Here is a 20550-nt window from a genome sequence, read left to right as displayed (position 1 = left end):
AGCCTTTAAAGTATTGAAGTAACTGGAGAATTGCCAATATTGCCACAGAGAAAGAGACTATGGCTTTTTACTGGAAAAGCTGTGGTGTATTATGTCACCATGCAGTTGCCAGTGTGATTAGTGCCTAGGGGCCTTCATTTAGCAGAAATGGTAATGACAGTGATATAACGTCTGGAATCTGGTTGGGCAGTAGGGGAGGAATGTGTAAGGAAATGGGTGAGATTTCTACCTTTTAGTTTTTATTTTATTGTGGCATATATGAATTCTCGAACATTATCTAAATAAATTTTCCACTCTTGGAAAGATTGATTTAGCCTCAAGTTGTTTTAGTCTCCAGGAGGCTGCCAGCTCCTCCTCCTCCTATTTAGTTCTGAGTTTGAGGGCCTAGCCTAGGGGGAATTCCTTCATTTTTTTACCGTCTGGGGGGGTAGTTGGGAGTGGGTCTATAGGCCACAGAGAATAGGACTGTCTCGTACCAAAATAAGTGGAACAAAATAAATGGTTTGAAAAGAAGCTTTTGGGAGGTGATGAATCATTTTGCACCAGGTAATAGGGGAAAATTGTGTGACCTCCAGCAAACACATGAATGGCTATTTTCTGGAGCACTTGGGAGTCGTGGTAATTCCCAGTGTTTGGTGTGTCCTGGTTTTACCCTTTCTAAACACTGTCTTTTTTTTAAAGTTCTAATATATCCACATTCTGTTGAAACCTTGAAACTTTAAAAATTTAGACTCATGTTGTCATCTTAAGTTCTTCATGCTATTCTTAACCTCCCAAAAAGCAGTCTCTAAGTCACATAGATGATCTCTTGGGCATTTTCTCTCTCAGCCATGGAGAACTGTGAAAGGAAGAATTGCCGCTTTTCTCAAGCAAATTGGTTTCTTGATGCCTTTTGGTTCTCACTCCTTGCCTGCTCCTGATGCTTTGACCCCTTTTATAGATCAGAGTGCTCTAAAATAATGGATGGTCTTGGGTGGTGAATAAAGGTGGAAAATAGGGACAGGGACAGTTAAATTGGGAGCCTTTTTTACAACCTTGATGAGTTCCCCCCCCGCCCCAAGTTTCCTTCTCCACTGAAATGCCACACCAATACTTGTTGGATTTATGAGATGGCCAGACCAATGTGTTGTTTTTCCTTTTTCTTTCTTTTTTCTTTTTAAGCTTTCCTTGAGAGAATAAATGGTAATGGAGAGAACTATTTAACAAATCCTGGTTTCTCTCACAACACAATAGCTAAACTTGCCTCCTTTTGTGTACATCTTTGTAGGGATCAGCTTGCTAGACAGTATTAGCAGAGAAATGACAACCTGATCTTGGTCTGCAAGCCCTTCTCCCATCGTTCCTAGATTAGTCCTGTTCAGCCATGCAGGGGTGTTGGTTTATGCGTGCTGCAGCAGTGGGCATAATAAATATCATTTACCCAGTGGACCAAGTTGTGTACCAAGTGAATTTAAATAATTGGTGTGAATGGCTGGTAGCTAAGAAGTGAGCTTTTAAAGTGATACTGAAAAGTGAAAAAAAAATCTTAAAAAAAAAAACAAAAAACATTGATTGTAGACAATGAAAAGCGAGGGTTTGCCCTCTTCATGTCTACTCTCCTTACAGATAGTTGTATCCAAAACTTTTTCCCTCTCCCCTACCTTGCCCCCCTGTTAAAACAGGAATGGGGATTAATTACTGTCCCGCTCCTGAATAAATGTAAAATGTATACAAAAATATCTTCTACGAATATGATTTATAATCTGTAGACTTATTATCTGGGAGATATCTTGAGATGTAAAATCACATTCTTTGAATTCTGGATATTTTGTTTTCTCCAAATCTGGTCTTTAAAGTTCAAAAAAATTTAAATTATTTTAAATAAAATAAAAGTGTTAAGAATAGAGACACTACATAGTATTTAATGCTCAATGGTTCAACTCACCAAAAAAGTATTATTCTAAGTGTAAATATACCTAATATTAGCCTCAAAAAATTTTAAATATGTACGTATACATATAAATTCATAGAGAGCACGCAAAATTGATAAGACGGGGAAATTGGCATTCCACCAACACAATGAGAAATTTCAGCACCATCTCCCTACTATTGCTGGGTGATGCAGGGAAATACAAACTGAGTAAAGATATCCAATATGTGAAATATGAAATTTGTGACAATGATATGAGTCATGTCTCCATGCAGCGATGGTATTCAAACCACTTAACACCAGTACATCATGGCATTCACCAATCAAAAATGGCATCTGAAAGATCAGAGGAGGTCTGGCTACAAATTACCATGAGGACACACCGGCGTCCACCGATGACCATCACGCTGCCTCCAGTAGCACCCACATGGAGGAAAAAGTGTGATGCCTACATGCACCATATGGAATGAGAACAGAGCAGTAGAAAGAAAGATTCTCTCTGTTGTGACACTGGCTCTATTCGTGGACATCTGTCCCATCTAAGTTAGCTTCACTGAGGATGTCTGCATTTAAGCCCAGATCAAGTGAGAAAAGGAAACCGCGTGTCACTAGGGTGGAGGCAGAGAGACAGGGGAAGAGAGATAGAGAAAGGGAGGATGATGATAAACCCTACGGAGGCCAGCCATCACCTGCTCACAATAAGAATGTTGCTGACAACATAACTAACCCAGGAAGAGAAAGTCCAGAGCTGCAGAGGTCCAAAGAGCCCCACGCTCAACACAGAGAGGTTTCCCCTGGCAGAGGGAACAACAGGAACAAACACAGCCTGAGACCCACAGGACAGAAACCAGGCATAGCGATGGAGATTGGATGGACCAAAACCACACCTACTCCTGCCAGGATGGGAGGCCCAAGGGAGCAGGGAGATGGAGCAGCTTCAGGCAGAAATATGAACTGGTGAATTTACATCTATGTGGCGCTGTGTTCTCCCCAAAACAAAAATGTTAACAGATTTGTTTAAGGAAGACCTCCTCCAATGCCTAGAAAATCTGAACTGAAGCCAGCTCCAAGCTGCCGCAGCAAGAACAGAACGGAGTCGGGCACTTGCTTTTGCAGATGCCTCTGCTGCCTGGGCAGTTTCTTCTACTGGTTTCTTTCTTTCCGACTGGGAGCCCAAGTTGCAGAAGGCCTGAATCCCCAAAAGCTAAGCCCTGGGCCTCCTTCACCCACTTCTTCCAGGACAGAGTCTACACACATTCACTTTACTAGTCTTCATTTTATTCTCCATACAAAGACTTTAAAACTCACATTTATTGCACATAAAAGATTCTGTTAGTTCGAGAAAAGCAAAACAGCCTATTATATGAGAGAACATGAAAAACTGAACATTTTTTCCCTTGAATAAAAAAGGATTTTTTAAAAACTCAAGTGAATAAAATGTCCTAGGAAATAGTATAAGCTAGTAATAATTTACAAAAATAATTGAGTTATATTTTCAGGTATGTAAAATTGTATAAATGAAGAAATTCTCCCATCAAATGTTTTAAGTCTCAGATGGTAACATAAGTGCAACAATTCTGGTATTTCCGTGGATTTGCCATTTGAGCGGTGCCAGGAGAATCACCATTTAATAGGTAGAGACATTTTAAGATAATATCTTTTATACATATTGGGGTCAATCTGGGCATTTTCCACCTAATCAAGCCACTGAAGTAAAAATTTGTTAATGTACCATTAGCACCATTCAACATCAGCCAAAGACATGATTATAATAATTATAAGCCTGATATTCTTCTAGGATTTTTGGGTCTAACATGCTTCTTGAGCCTATCTTCCTATGGCATTGACGCAATGTCTATTCATGAATTTCCTTCCACAGCCATCAACTTCTTCTTAATTCTACGATTAATCTTCTTCCCTGTAGCAGCACTTCCATAAACAACTCACATATAATGCCCCTGGTTGCCAAACATCAATTTTATAATTTTTTTTAAAAGACGGTGAATTAAAGCACGTACATGGGAATACCCTTCAGAAAGCAGACTTATGAGAGCTGCTGATAGATAACATAAAAGCGAAAAATGGATTATGATAATGTAGGCCTCTCATACATGAAATACAAGCCCCAGCTGAAAGGAGTTACAGAATCCAAACCCCTGGCTCTCTAAAGGGCAGTCAATAACCTGTCTAACAATTTACCAAATTCTCTTTCTGGCTTGAAGGGTCAAACAACTTGCCACCTATTGATCTACTTCCTCAGCAGGACTCAATTGCAACTTCTCTCATGTATTTATAAAAGGAGGCATTATCAAAGGGATTACACAGTAAACCTGACCTACCTCACTCTGAAGTGCTTATTGGCTATTAGAACATGTCACCTAGATTTTGAATTATGGTGTAAAAGGCGAGAAATTAATACACACACACACACACACACACACACACACACACAGCCCTAAATGTTGTTTAAGAAAAATATGAGCTGGTGGAGGAGAGTCTATTCCCTGTGCTGTTACTGATATTGATCACGGGAATACACAAAAAAAGGAAATGTGTGACATCGAACAGCCCTATGATTTGTTCACAGGAACACCAACCGGCACTGTTGATTATAGCCAAGAGGAACACATGCAGATTTGGGACTCGAGTGTCTAAGACCTGACTATAGTCTGAAAAATATCAAAACAAATTTTATAAGAAAACAGAACATTAGAAGCACAAGAAGGATCAGCTTCATTTCCTTTGTTAAAGATCATAAATAATAAGTATCATACCTATAGCATATATGCAATATGAACAAAAATAATTATTTAAAGCCTAAAGAGGGGGGAAACCATAAAATAATTCTATTTTTAAGAAAAGACCACGTGTAAATGGAAGTAAATATGTAAATGTTTGTTACACAGGTAAACATCTGCCATGGTGATTTGCTGCACCTATCAACCCATCACCTAGGTATTAAGCCAGCATGTATTAGCTCTTTATTCTTTCTTATTTATTTATTTACTTTTGAGACAGAGTCTCACTCTGTTGACCAGGCTGGAGTCTCACTCAGATGACAAGCAATCTCGACTCACTGTAACCTCCGCCTGCTGGGCCCGAGTGATTCTCATGCCTCAGCCTCCTGAGTAGCTGGATTACAGGCACCTGCCACTACGTCTGGCTAAGTTTTGTATTTTTAGTAGAAACAGAGTTTTGCCATGTTGGCCAGACTGGTTTTGAACTCCTAGCCTCAAGTGATCCACCCACTTCAACCTCCCAGAATGTTGGGATTACAGGCATGAGCCACCATGCCCAGCCCACTAGCTATTTACTCTGATGCTCTCCTTCTCCCTACCCCTGTCCCTCAAAATTAGTATATCTTACAACAGTATGTGTTAAAGAAAATGAACTGTGTACAACATTGTCAGCTACTGTGTCCCCAACTATTCTCTTCACCTCTTCCAAGCAACTCAATAAGCAGATCACATTCTTTGCCTAGGTACTTCAAGGCAGAGTCTAACCACAAAATATATCAGCTCTTCTTTAAATATACTTATTCCCGGTCATTGGTTATATAATTAAACTCAAATAATAGGTCATTATACTTCTGCTGTATTCAGTGCCTTGGATCAGGAGAAAGATGGCCAGCTTTAAACCTTTACCATCACAGGTTAACGGCATAGGAAGAAAAGAAGGATTTTGTGGAAGGTCTGAGCAAGACACCATATTTTAAAATAAATACCCTTATTACCTTCAAAATCATACAGATTTGCTTCTAACTCAAATGGTAAACCAAGCACCTCCCACCCAAAGCCCAACTGAAATATTTTTAAATATACATACATACATATATAACATGTACATACATGCAGAGAGGAAGAAAGAGGCAGAGTTGTTAAAAGAATAAAAGGGCTGGCCACAGTAGCTCAGGCCTGTAATCCAAGCACTTTGGAAGGCTGAGACAGGTGGATCACTTGAGGTCAAGAGATCGAGACAAGCCTGGCCAGTATGGTGAAATCCTATCTCTACCAAAAATACAAAAGTCAGCTGGGCATGGTAGCATGCACCTGTAATTCCAGGTACACAGGACGCTAAGGCAGGAGAATTATTTGAACCCAGGAGACAGAGGGTGTAGTGAGCCAAGACTGCATCACTGCACTCTAGCCTGGGCAACACAGCTGGAGTCTCAAAAGGAAAAATAAAATAAAATAAAAGCCCAGGCTCAATGGCTCATTCCTAAAATCACAGCACTTTGGGAGGCCAAGACAGGAGGTTCGCTTAAGCCCAGAGATCAGCCTGGGCAACATAGCAAGACCTTTTCCCTACAGAAAAAATCTCAGTTTGGCCAGGTGTGGTGGTATGCACCTGTGGTCCCACCTACTCGGGAGGCTGAGGTGGGAAGACCATTTGATCCTGGGAAGTCAAGCCTCCAGTGAGCCATAATTGCACCACTGCACTGTAGCCTGGGTGACATAGCAAGGCTCCATCTCAAATTTCAAATTTTTAAAAATAAAGAATAAAACCACTGACAGTAAAGAGGAAAGAAAGAAGACACCCTAGTTGATAGTCAACGGATAGGAGCAGATTGATAGAAAAACAACAGCCAATAATATCAAACAGATAGGGGCTCTGGAAATGTCACTAGGGCCACAATGGTCTGGCTATTCAAAAAGTGCATTCAGATCAACTGGCTACTCAGGTCCCTTGCACCTTCCTTTTACTCCATATAAGCAAAGCACATTCCTCCAGCAGAAGAGGCATCTACCCCAATCACAGACCTAAGCTTGTCTCTCAAGAGAGTGAACCATTCACCTCAGCGTGAACATACTCTGTCTTGAGGCCAGAGATGAAGAAGATAGGCCTGGAGGTGACTTGACGATCTGCACATCAGACACCAGGCAGGGGAAGCAGCACTACTCAAGGGTAGAAGATTCTAAAGCTCTTGACCCCTGGAATGCAGCCCGTCTTACTTTTGCTTGTTTTGTTTATTCCAGGAACTTGAGAGGTTCTTCACCTGGCTGTTCCCACCTGTGCACCTTAAAGAAGCTGGTCTGTTGACACCCCTGGCCATACACAGCACTTGTAGAAACCCACAGTCGGCAATCCTAGTCAAGACCAAGACCTGCTCAGGAATCAGGCCCTCCCCATTGCACCAGAAACCCGTTCTGGTTGCCTGTGCTATTCAGCCTCCTCTTGGCTCCTAAAAATGAACAAACAGCCAGCGACCACTCAGTCATTTGAGAAAACCCAACAGCAAGAAAGAAAAGAACAAAGATGAAAATGAGGGTGGGGGTGGAGGGGGTGGGGAGAAGGAGCACAAGAGAACATGGCTTCTCTGGGAGAAGCCGATAATTCATGCATGAGAACCCCAAAAACCATTCAAGAGGCTATGACATCACATAGTTTTGAATATGACAACACAATCAAGTTAGATCAATAAAGAACAAATTGCAAAGAAAAAATGGAAATCAGAAATACCAAGGAGCCACTGAAAAACTAAAATATACTTATTGAAATTAGTGGTTCATGTGGGTGAGGATGAGGGTCAGGGCAGGTTCACCGCAAAGGGGCCACAGGACAGAATTTTTGGGAGTGATGAAATGTTCCATACTTCGATTGTAGCCGTGGTTACTCAACTATATGGGTTTGTCAAAACTCAGAAAATCATATTCCAAAAAGAATAAATTTTATGATACATAAAATTTAAAAAGTTAATTTTATAAAAATATATAATTGTTGAAATAAAATAGCCAATAGAGAGAGAATAACGGAATGAACAATCAAACTAGTGATCTTCAAGATAAATTGGAGATCAAAAAGCAACTCCTCTAAGGAAGAGCAAAAAAATAAATGAACAAAATGAGAGAAAAGCTAAGGAAACTGTAGACAAATCCGTTTAATAGGAGGTTCAGAAACAAGAAAGGGAATAAAAACCACTTGCATCTTCACCTCTGCAGAACAACGTAAATGCCCAGCAGAATGAGCAAAATATCTTTATCAGACATACCGTAGGGCAATTTCAGAATCGAAAAGTAGAATCTTCAGAAACTTTATAGAGGGAGAAAAGTTTGCCTATAAAGTTATATCACATATTCTTATCAGCAAAACTATGCCTTTCAGATTTTGAGAGCAAAATCACTACTTATGAGGGGAAAAGTACGACATTTTCAAGCAAGTAGCAACTCAAAGTTATAACCCATGCACTCCCTCTCTCTATTTTTTTAATTTTACCTTAAGTTCTGGGATACATGTGCACAACATGCAGGTTTCTTACATAGGTATACATGTGCCATGGTTGTTTGCTGCACCTATCAACCTGTCATCTAGGTTTTATGCCCCGCATGCATTAGGCATTTGTCCTAATGCTCTCCCTCCTTTTGCCTCCCACCCCCAGACAGGCCCCAGCGTGTGATATTCTCCTCCCTGTTTCCATGTGTTCTCATTGGCCAGCTCCTACTTACGAGTGAGAAAATGTGGTGCTTGGTTTTCTGTTCCCGTGTTAGTTTGCTGAGAATTATGGCTTCCAGCTTTATCCATGTCCCTCCAAAAGACATGAACTCATTCTTTTTTATGGCTGCATAGTATTCCATGGTGTATATGTGCCACATTTTCTTTATCCAGTCTATTATCATTGATGGGCATTTGGGTTGGTTCCAAGGCTTTGCTATTGTAAATAGTGCTGCAGTAACCAGACATGTGCATGAGTCTTTATAATAAAATGATTTATAATCCTTTGAGCATATACCCAGTATTGGGACTGCTGGGTCAAATGGTATTTCTGGTTCTAGATCCTTGAGGAATCGCCACACTGTCTTCCAGAATGCTTGAACTAATTTACACTCCCATCAACAGTGTAAAAGCCTTCCTGTTTCTCCACATCCTCACCAGCATCTGTTGTTTCCAGACTTTTTAATGATCGCCATTCTCACTGGTGTGAGATGGTATCTCACTGTGGTTTTGATTTGCATTTCTCTAACGACCAGCAATGATGAGTTTTCTTTCACATTTTTGTTGGTCACGTAAATGTCTTCCTTTAAAAACTGTCTGATCTGTTCTTATCCTTCATCCACTTTTTGATGGGGTTATTTGATTTTTTCTTGTAAATTTGTTTAAGTTCCTTGTAGATTCTGGATATTAGACTTGTGTCCACTGGGTAGCTTGCAAATATTTTTTCCCATTCTGTAGTTTGCCTGTTCACTCTCATGATAGTTTCTTTTGCTGAGCAGATGCTCTTTAGTTTGATTAGATCTCCTTTGTCAATTTTGGCTTTTGTTGCAATTGTTTTGGTGATTTCGTCATGAAGTTTTTCCCCATGCCTGTGCCGAATGGTATTGCCTCGGTTTTCTTTTAGGGTTTTTATGGGTTTGGGTTTTACATTTAAGTCTTCAATCCATTCTGAGTTATTTTTTGCATAAGGTGTAGAAAGGGGTCCACTTTCAATTTTCTGCATATAGCTAGCCAGTTTTCCCAGCACCATTTATTAAATAGGGAATGCTTTCCCCATTGCTTGTTTTTGTCAGGTTTGTCAAAGATCAGATGGTTATGGATATAAAAATTGACATAGGACATTTTTCTATGGCAATAAGAAAATTCAAGAGAGAACTAAATTATATAAAAAATTCAGTGACCACTGAACATGACTTAAAATGATGTTTTTAAAACTTTGATTAGAGCCCACAGTAAGAGATGCATCTCACCTCACAGCTCAGTGTACGCACAGACACATATAAAATGCAAGCTTTGGAATAATATCTAGACTAATTTTGCGTGATGCCCTTTAACTTTTTCTATTTTATTCTAGTATATTCCTTTTTTCTTAATGTTGGTCTTGACCTACTAAATCAATGTCCTGACTCAGTAAATGGAGCCAATCCATTGTTTGAAAAATACAGACCTCAGAGAAGCAAGCAGGAAAAAAAATCAAGCATAAAGAATGGGAGGACTCAGCAGACTGTGACATGTGGGATGCTCCTTTTGACTGGCAGAGGTTTAACAGCATAGGGTTATGCAGCCAGAAAATATTTTTGAAATACCAACTGTTAGTCTGTTTGTGTTGCTATAAGAATACCCGAGACTGGGTAATCTCTAAAGAAAGAGGGTTTGTTGGGGAAGTGTCTCACACCTGTAATCCCAGCACTTTAGGAAGCCGAGGCGGGCAGCTTATGAGGTCAGGAGATTGAGACCATCCTGGACAACATGGTGAAATCCCATCTCTACTAAAAATACAAAAATCAGCTGGGCATGGTGGCATGTGCCTGTAATGCCAGCTGCTTGGGAGGCTGAGGCAGGAGAATTGCTTGAACCAGGGAGTAGGAGGTTGCGGTGAGCTGAGATTGCACCACTGCACTCCAGCCTGGTGACAGAGTGAGACTCTGTCTGAGAAAGAGAGAAAAAGAGAAAGAAAGGAAATAAAGAAGGAAGGGAGGGAGAGAGGGAAGGAGGAAAGGAAAGAAGAGAGGAAGTCAGGGAAAGAGGGAAGGAGGGAGGGAGAGAGGGGAGTTTATTTGGCTCATGGTTCTGCAAACTGCACAGCAGGCATGGCACCACCATCTGTTTCCACTGAAGCCTCAGGAAGCTTCCAATCATGGCAAAAGGTGAAGGGGGAGCAGGTGTGTCACATGGTGAGAGAGGGAGAAGTACAGGAGAGAAGGAGGTGCCAGGCTCCTTTAAACAACCAGCTGTCATGTGAACTAACAGACTGAGAACTCACTCATTACCATGGGAGGGCACCAAGCCATTCATGAGGGATTCACTCCCATGACCCAAACACCTCCCACCAGGCCCCAGTACCAACCCTAGGAATCACATTTCTCTTTTTTTCTTTATGGTTTAGATTTGTGTCCCTGCCCAAATCTCATGTCAAATTGTAATACCCAGTGTTGGAGGACAGGCCTGGTTGGAGGTAGTTGGATCATGGGGTGGATTTCCCACTTGCTATTCTCGTGAGAGTGAGTGAGTTCTCATGAGATCTGGTTGTTTAAAGTGTGTAGCAACTTCCCCTTAGCCCTATTCCTCCTGATCCAGCTATGCAACACGTGCCTGCCTGCTCTTCACTTTTCACCATGATCATAAGTTTCCTGAGGCCTCCCTAGCCATGCTTCCTGTGCAGCATGTGGAATCGTGAGCCAATTAAGCCTTTTTTCTTTATTAATTATCCAGTATCAGATAGTTCCTTATATCAATACAATGGACTAACATACTTTCCAACTTTTACTTTAGGTTTAAGGGGTACATGTGCAGATTTGTTACATGGGGTTTGATGTACAGATAATTTTGTTACCCAGGTAATCAGCATAATACTTGATAGTTTTTCAGTCTTCACTCTCCTCCCACTCTCCACCTTTCAGCATGCTAATGCATTATAATTAGCATTTAATGAGCAGTGAGGACAACCAGAGGTCACTTTCATCACCATCTTGGTTTTGGTGGGTTTTGTCAGGCTTCTGTACAGCATCTTGTTTTAACAGCAGGGTCTTTGTGACCTGTATCTTGTACAGACCTTCTATCTCATCCTGTGACTAAGAATGCCTAACTTCCAAAGCTCTAATGCTAGAAATAACTTACATTTACTGAGCACTTAGTAAGGTGCTGGGTACTTCTCTAAGAACTCTGTATTCAATATCTCAGTTAATCCTCCCAACAACCTTTTGAGGTACATACTCTCATTTTCCTCACTTTGGGGCCAAGGAACGTATGTCTGAGTGATTACACAGCTGGTGAGTGTTGGACCCAAAAATCTAACACAGACCCATCTACCAGCAGTGAGCGAGACTTGGCTCACACTGGCTCATGGGAACTGACTGTGCATTTTTTGAGAATTTTATGACTAAGTTGCTAAATACACCCATTACTAAAAATTAAATGGTATCAACTTACAGTTAAATCAATGGTAATATAAGCAAAGGTAATAAATGTTCCAATCTCTTCACTTCCTAATTATGTTACTACGTTATATTACCGTCTCTGGTTTTATTCACATCTCTTGTATTTGCAAGGGAAAACACCATCAGGACGTGCATTTGTGCCATTCTTTCCAACTTCAGATTGTGTAACGCCAGGTTGATGGCTTGAAATTTACAATGGTGGCTGCACATGTACCCCAGAACGTAAAGTAAAATGAATAAATAAAAGAAATTTACCGTGGTGGCAGTATTTTTCACCACAGAACATGGCAAACATCGAAAATCAGGACTTTTTGCTCTCCAAGAGAGCCAGTTTTTAACCATTGACCAGCAAACTTCTCGATTTTTCCTGCAGATCACAGCTCTTAATGCAACAATTTTCTCTTTCACCTGATAGGAATTATACATTCATTTTGATTAACAAAAACAAATGCCTTTTACAGAGAGCCTTTGCTTTCACTTAGAGAATTAAACTACATGAAAAGTAAAAGTAGTTAACTCCATTGAACCATTTAATTAAGCCCTCCAAGGAAGACTTTCTCTTTCTTGTTCAAAAATAACATTCCCCAAGAAATCAAGGAGAGAAGGTGGGAGAGTCTGCTGTGTACACAAACAAGAAAGGACCAATATCTCCCTGTAACCTACTTATACAGCTCTTCTGAAGACTTAAACCTGACAAAAGTAGGCCTTTTTCCCTGATTTAGCACATTTTGTATCTTAAAAAGTGTCTCAGATGATATCCCGGCAACAGCCTTTCCTCATTACACACTATCATAGTACAATGCTTCATATCCAACAGATGGTGGAGCCATTTTTGATGCTTTTCTTTTTTCAATAAAATGGAGCAACACCAACCAGTTGTCATCCTACAAAAAGACAGCCATCAACATTGACTAATTTAGAAGCAGCCCTGTCAGAATTTTGAAAGCCTGCAATCTTACCAAAATCCAAGATCTTCGAGTATGCTTTCTATGCACAATGAACGAGATAATTAGCTCCTTTCCTTGAATGCTTAACTTTCCCATTTAAGAGAGACAACTGTAAGATATCATTCTCCAGATTTCAATTTCTAAATAATGTGCATGTGACTCAATTTTATGCATACAGACACACATCCATGATTAAAGGAATTCTCTTTTTAATTTATTTATAAACTATATTTCCTTTTAACTCAAAAAGAACCGTAGATGGGAATATTTTAATATCATCACCTTTCCTAGCAAGAGAGTTGCACGTTGTAGTTGTCACTGCCCGGCAATAGATCTGCTGAGCCAAACAATTGAGGTCTTTCAAAATAATCATTCTTTCAACAAATAATTATTATGTATTAAATAATAGTGATGTTATATTTATTCAACATAGATGCATCAGATTATGTAATCCTATGTAAGTTTAAGTATTTATTTTTATTATCTACTATAAAAATTTAAAAGTTGCCAATTCATGATGAGAAGAGAGAATTACAGAATGAGTGGGGAGATCCTAGCCTACTAGTCTAAATAGAGCCACAATGTGCATGCGGCCACCTGAAGCTCCTTTCTACAGATTTGTCTGGAAACAGGGTAAGATATTTCTTTTACAGAAAGCTGATGCTGAATATTATTTTAAATGTATGTTACCTAAACAATGCTCCATGGAACACAGATTCCACAGAATGTTAAAAAGCCACTATAGGCGGGGCATAGTGGCGCATACCTGTAATTCCAGCACTTTGGGAGGCCAAGGCAGGCAGATCACCTGAGGTCAGGAGTTCGAGACCAGCCTGGCTAACATGGTGAAATCCCATCTCTACTAAAAATACAAAAATTAGCTGGGCATGGTGGTGGGCACCTGTATTCCCAGCAACTGAGGAGGCTGAGGCAGGAGAATCACTTGAATCCAGGAGATGAAGGTTGCAGTGAGCCAAGACTGCGCCACTGTGCTCCAGCCTGGGTAACAGAGACTCCATCACAAAAAAAAAAAAAAAAAAAAGGCATCCTACCATTAAATGCACGTGGGCAACAATGGATCAGCACAGTTAAACAGGATTTTTACTGCAGGGCTTCTCATATTTGGCCTCTTTTTCGAGGAACATCTTACACAACCAGTATACCTCAGAACATATCCTGAGAAATGCTGATTCGTGCAGTGCTTTAGCCTAAGTATTTAAATAGGAGAGGAGTGCTTAAAAGAAGAGACAATAAATTCACATGACTGTTCACAGATTCTTCCCTCAGCACTGAGATTTCCAACTGAATCCATTTGCTTGTGCTATTCCTTAAATGTGTTCCTCTTCATTGCTAAATGGTCAACATCTATGCACCTTTGACAACCCTGCTCGAATGTCCCTGCTCCATAAGCCTTCTCCATAACACCACATGATCCCCCAGTCACAGATTCACATCAGCACTTCTGCAACTCACTTATGATAATCCATCATGACACTGTGTGCATGCCCATTGTCTCTAATTGCTGGTATGTTTGCCTAAGGGAGGAGGAGAACTGACAAAAATACTTAATGAATAAATGAATTACTAAAAGACTGATTAACTGAAAGAATAATACACCACACAGCTCATTGGAAACTGGTGAAAATTAAAATGGTGGCTTTTATTTGGCTTGAAATACAGGCATTCTCAAAAGAACATTAATTATAGACTATTTGGCTAAAATGAAAATAAAGCTGTTTTTCTTCAAATATGTCACATTCTCACAGGCTTCCATAAATTGTTAAAATTAAAACTGTATCTTTAAAATTGCTGTATGACTTTGACTCTGTGCTCTGCCTAAAGTCAGTACCTTTTTTATGGTTTCTGAATTGTAGGATATATTAGTGTAAATTAATAGACTCAAAAGAAAATGTATACTCAGAGATGAAATCGGACCATTCAAGTACTGAAAAAACCATAATTCCCTGGAAAATCTAATTTACGCATTTAAAGAAATGTGTTCCTTTTCTTTTAGGTGTCACAATCTCAATGTCATGATACTAACTGCTAAAAACCAAAAGCCTATGCATAAACCTCATTGACTCCAGTGCTCAAAAACTCATAATACACCAGAAACCACTATGAATGTTCAGTTGCTTAAATAATCAATCTACTTTGGTCAAGAGATAAAGGGAGACAGAAACTCAATAGTAAGAAAATAACCTGATTAAAAAGTGGGCAAAGGACCTGAAAAGACATTTCTCAAAAGAAGACATATAAATGGCCAACAGGTGTGTGAAAAATGCTCAATGTTACCAATCATCAGGGAAATGCAAATTGAAACCAGAATGAAAAATTGCCTCACACTTGTTAGGACGGTTGTTATAAAAAAGACAACACATGTTGGCAAGGATGTGGAGAAGAGGAAACCCTTGTACACTGTTGATGAAAATGTAAATTAGTACAGCCACTATGGAAAACAGTATGGAGGTTCCTCAAAAAATGTAAAATAGAACTACTATGTAATCTGGCAATCCCACTACTGGGTATGCAGTATATCCAAAGGAACTGAAAACAGTATGTCAAAAAGATACCTGCAATCATATGTTTATTACAGCACTATTCACAATAGATACGATATGGAATCAATCTAAGTGCTTGTTGGTGGATAAATAGATAAAGAAAATGCATTATACACACTTAATGGGGAAGATGTCCATTTGGGATGGGGAAAAAAAACCAAGCATATGTATGATTTTAGCCCATAGTCTCTTATAGTGTTGTATTTTCAAGGAAGTATGGTTTACAGAGTAAAATGTGATGAATGTGACTGCCAAGAAGACTTTTCAGATGTACTGAAAGTCAAACACTGATTTCCTAGTAATGAAAAAGCCACGCATTTAAACTATGGGGGGGAAGCAAATCATCTATCTAGTCACTTTTACTCAATCAACTGGTTGATTTGCTCAAGAACAAAAATAAAAGATCAATTCAAGTAATAGACACTGATTATGATCACAAATGAAGTGATGATTAAGATATTCCTTTGTCAAAATATCTGACAATACTTGAACAAGTCACATTCTTCCTGGGAGCTCTGTGCCTTAGGATGGTATCCAGTCAGGTACTTGATCAGGGGAATGGGACAGAAAACAATAGGAGGGAAAGAGGAGAGATTCATTTTAAGGGACTGGCTCACTTAATTCTGGGGACTGGCAAGTCCAAAATCTGCACGATAGAGACTCAAGCAAGAGTTAATGCTGCAAATTCAAGCCTAAAGGTCGTCTAGGTTGGGCGTGGTGGCTATGCCTCTAATCCCAGCACTTTGGGAGGCTGAGGTGGGTGGATCACATGAGATCAGGAGTTTGAGACCAGCCTGGCCAGCATGGTGAAACCCAATCTCTACTAAAAATACAAAAAAATAAAAAATATATGTGGGATTCTACAATGTTTTAGTTATTTCTATAGAAGAATCTACTGATAATACAAATCACATTTCTCCTAAACTCATTCAATAACAGATCACTTTGTATTTAAAACTTCCCCAAATAAAGCTTTTAAAAAAAGGGAGAGAGATTTTTTTTTAACATACAGTCTACTTGGTCCCACAAATAAATGAATGTAAAGTTGCATAAAACAAATATTGGCCAAGTACATAGTATTGACCAAAAAATGTGCTGGAGGGTTATGAAAATCTGTACCTAAAATAATCTAAATAACTATTGTATGAAACAGAAGAGGTGAGTCTTAATCCTTCTTCTGTGACCAACTGGCTCTGTCACTTTGACCAAATCATTTCATCTCAAGAGGTTCCCTTTCCTCATATTGTTAAGAGCAACTGGAATCTTTCCCACATGCCCAAGTGATATTGTCAAAGGTGTTTGCTGAAATAAGTCAGGAAGAGATATATAAATTTCAAGTATTAGCCACTTTGTCAAGAGAACCACTTTCACCCTACAATGCTATTGCCATATAGCTTAGAAGCTTCCCTTTTTGTTGGGGTACACAAACATCACGAGATATTTATGCATTTGAGAAATCGCAGAATCCACTGAACAAAGGCCTTCTGCATGTCACAATGTCAACACTGCAATGCAAAGTGAGCAGTTCTCAAAGACAAAAGTTTCTGCTGTGGCAGCTTCACCAGGAGGAGCATCCTGCACTGAACTCTTCCAGCATCCCTTGTCATTTGCATGGGCAATTTCAGTCTTGTTCTCCCCTCACGCGCTGACCTCTAAGATTTGGTATCCCATCAGTCACCATGACAGCCCCACATCATAGAGCAATGTAATTTGTTTATTGACTTCTGAATACCAAATTCCTCCAAGGAGAGTCACAGACCCACAACATGCTGGGGAAACACGGCTGGGAAACATGTAAATACAGATGCAGCCTGACAGCTTCTCAGAAAATCTCCAGGGGGTCCTTCTTCCAAAGGGCATTCTACTCTTAGACATAATAAATTTCTACCAAAAAAAAAAAAAAAAAAGCCCTAAGTAACAGAAAAGAAACAATAGATTTAGCCCCATGTAAGTTTTAAAAATATAAAAGTGATAAAGATGCAAATGGTTGCAGTCTTAGGGTCCTTCAGAGAAACAGAACCAATAGGAGGGAGAGAGACAGAGAGAGATTCATTTTTTTAAATTGGCTGACACAATTGTGGGGGCTGGCAAGTCCAAAACCTGCAGGATGGAGACCCAAGCAAGAGTTAATGTTGCAAATTCGAGTCTAAAGGTGGTCTAGGCCAGGCGTGGTAGCTCATGCCTGTAATCCTAGCACTTTGGGAGGCCAAAGTGGGTGTATCATGTGAGGTCAGGAGTTCGAGACCAGCCAGGCCAACATGGTGAAACCCCATCTCTACTAAAAATTAAAAAAATAAAAAAAAAATTAGTTGGGCACAGTGGCAGGTGCCTGTAAACCCAGCTACTAGGAAGGCTGAGGCAGGGAGAATTGCTTGAACCCAGGAGGCAGAAGTTGCAGTGAGCCAAGATTGCACAACTGCACTCCAGCCTGGGTGAGAGAGAGAGACTCCAACTCAAATAAATAAACAAACAAACAAGCAAATAAATAAATAAACAATTAAATGAATAAAAAGGTGGTCTAGAAGGAGAATTCCTTTTTCTTTGCAATACTTTAATCTTTTCCCTTAAGGCCCTCAACTCTTTAAATGAGACTTACTCACATTATAGAAAGTGATCCATACTAAAAGTGTACTGATCAAAATATTCATCTCATGTTTAAAAATATCTTCTTCGACAAACCTGACAAAAACAAGCAATGGGGAAAGGACTCCCTGTTTAATAAATGGTGTTGGGAAAACTGGCTAGCCATGTGCAGAAAGCAGAAACAGGACCCCTTCCTGACACCTTACACCAAAATTAACTCCAGATGGATTAAAGACTTAAACATCAGACCTAATACCATAAAAACCTTAGAAGAAAATCTAGGCAAAACCATTCAGGACATAGGTGTAGGCAAGGACTTCATGACCAAAACGCCAAAAGCAATGGCAACAAAAGCCAAAATAGACAAATGGGACCTAATCAAACTCCACAGCTTCTGCACGGCAAAAGAAACAGTCAGTAGAGTGAATCGGCAACCAACAGAATGGGAAAAAATTTTTGCAGTCTACCCATCTGACAAGGGGCTGATATCCAGAATTTACAAAGAACTAAAGCAGATCTACAAGAAAAAAACAAACAAGCCCATTCAAAAATGGGCAAAGGATATGAACAGATACTTTACAAAAGAAGACATACAGGAGGCCAACAAACATATGAAAAAATGCTCATCATCACTGGTCATCAGAGAAATGCAAATCAAAACCACATTGAGATACCATCTCACACCAGTTAGAAAGGCGATCATTAAAAAATCAGGAAACAACAGATGCTGGAGAGGATGTGGAGAAATAGGAACACTTTTACACTGTTGGTGGGAATGTAAATTAATTCAACCATTGTGGAAGACAGTGTGGCGATTCCTCAAGGACCTAAAAATAGAAATCCCATTTGACCCAGCAATCCCATTACTGGGTATATATCCAAAGGATTATAAATCATTCTACTACAAGGACACGTGCACACGAATGTTCATTGCAGCACTATTTACAATAGCAAAGACCTGGAACCAACCCAAATGCCCAACGATGATAGACTGGATAGGGAAAATGTGGTACATATACACCATGGAATATTATGCAGCCATCAAAAACGATGAGTTCACGTCCTTTATAGGGACATGGATGAACCTGGAAACCATCATTCTCAGCAAACTGACACAAGAGCAGAAAATCAAACACCGTATATTCTCGCTCATAGGCGGGTGTTGAACAATGAGAACACATGGACACAGGGAGGGGAGCACTACACACTGGGGTCTGTTGGGGGGAAATGGGGGAGGGGTGGGGGGTGGGGAGGTGGGAAGAGATAGCATGGGGAGAAATGACAGATACAGGTGAGGGGACGGAAGGCAGCAAAGCACACTGCCATGTGTGTACCTATGCAACAATCTTGCATGTTCATCACATGTACCCCAAAACCTAAAATGCAATAAAAAAAAAATAAATAAATAAATAAATTAAAAAAAAAAAAATATCTTCATAGCAACATATAGACTGGTGTTTGACCAAAGACTGGGTACCATGGCCTAGCCAAGTTGAAACATCAACTTGAACATCACAGTTGCCTTTTAGAGTTTTTCTCACTACGAGGGTAGCTACCATCTAGTAGGCTTACCACACCCAGGATCTGGGGCCCTCTACTTTGCATTTTTGTAGAAGGGATTTTACCAGTTCATTGTGGGTCAGGCTGAAAAACTAGTAAAATTAATTATTCTAACCAAGCTCATAAGAAGATTGATTACACATCAGAACCAAACTCAATGGCATAGTATGAGACACCACATCACTCCAGAGCCTAGAATGTCATCTGTGTGATTTTCATAGCTTTGCTTCTACTATTGCTCTCCCACCCATCTATTTATTGAAATCTTTTCATTCCTGGAAAACACCTGTCAGATGCCACAATCTTCAAAAGCCCTTTGAATCCACACAGTCAAATTAAGGCAACCGCCCACCCTGCCCCTGTTCCTCACTTTCTTTATTCTGCTTTACTGCTGCTTCATTGTTCTCATGCTTCTCCCCCATGCTGCAGTGATATCCACTTCTTTGCAGGCAAAGGCTGTGTTTCTGCATCTCTCTCATGTGGAGAGAGGAAGCCCACTTAGAGGCACAGTGAACTGTCTACTACAGAAATATTTTCCTTCCAATTTTTTAAATTTTAATATACTACTTCTTCCTGATATAAAACTTCAATGGGACTCGAAAAATGGTCTCTCCAGAATGCCTCATTGATGATGAGTGGGCTTTCATATCTCCAAGGAAACCAAATTGAAAATGAAAAGTTACTGAAGAGCATAGGATTTGGATGATTTTGAGAAACCAAATGAAGGGGGAGGAGGACTAGGTAATATCTAAGGTCTTTCCCAGCTAAGTTCTAGACAATTCAACCTTATAAACTGCTACTAACTCATAATAGAGTATACTGTTCTTTATAATCTAACTTTGGTTTCACCAGATAGAGTCTCTCTTTTGCCTGGACATCATTAGATAAGTACTGACAGATTCTTACTTTCCTGATTTTACTTTTTCTGCATTCCCACGGAAACTACCTGACTTTTGTTGGCAAATTGTTTTTCACCTTTTCTCAATTCAGTAATCTCTCATAACATCACCATCACAACAACCATATTTTAAACACATTAAAATCAGTTCTCACAGCCAACATGTAAAATGCCTATATTATTTCCCTCTTTTTACAGGTGAGAAAATTCAAAGACATTAAATATT

General features: G+C 39.7%; 1 protein-coding gene across 2 annotated transcripts in view; it reads right to left on the bottom strand.

The window, feature by feature from the left end:
• The window catches only part of NEBL (nebulette), a 380100-nt gene that overhangs the window by 240998 nt on the left and 118552 nt on the right, over window positions 1–20550 (bottom strand). The gene's annotated exons all lie outside the window — the stretch shown is intronic.

Source organism: Saimiri boliviensis, chromosome 8 (genome assembly GCF_048565385.1).
Source record: "Saimiri boliviensis isolate mSaiBol1 chromosome 8, mSaiBol1.pri, whole genome shotgun sequence".
Classification (NCBI taxonomy): Eukaryota; Metazoa; Chordata; class Mammalia; order Primates; family Cebidae; genus Saimiri; species Saimiri boliviensis.
This window is presented reverse-complemented; position numbering and strand designations above follow the sequence as displayed.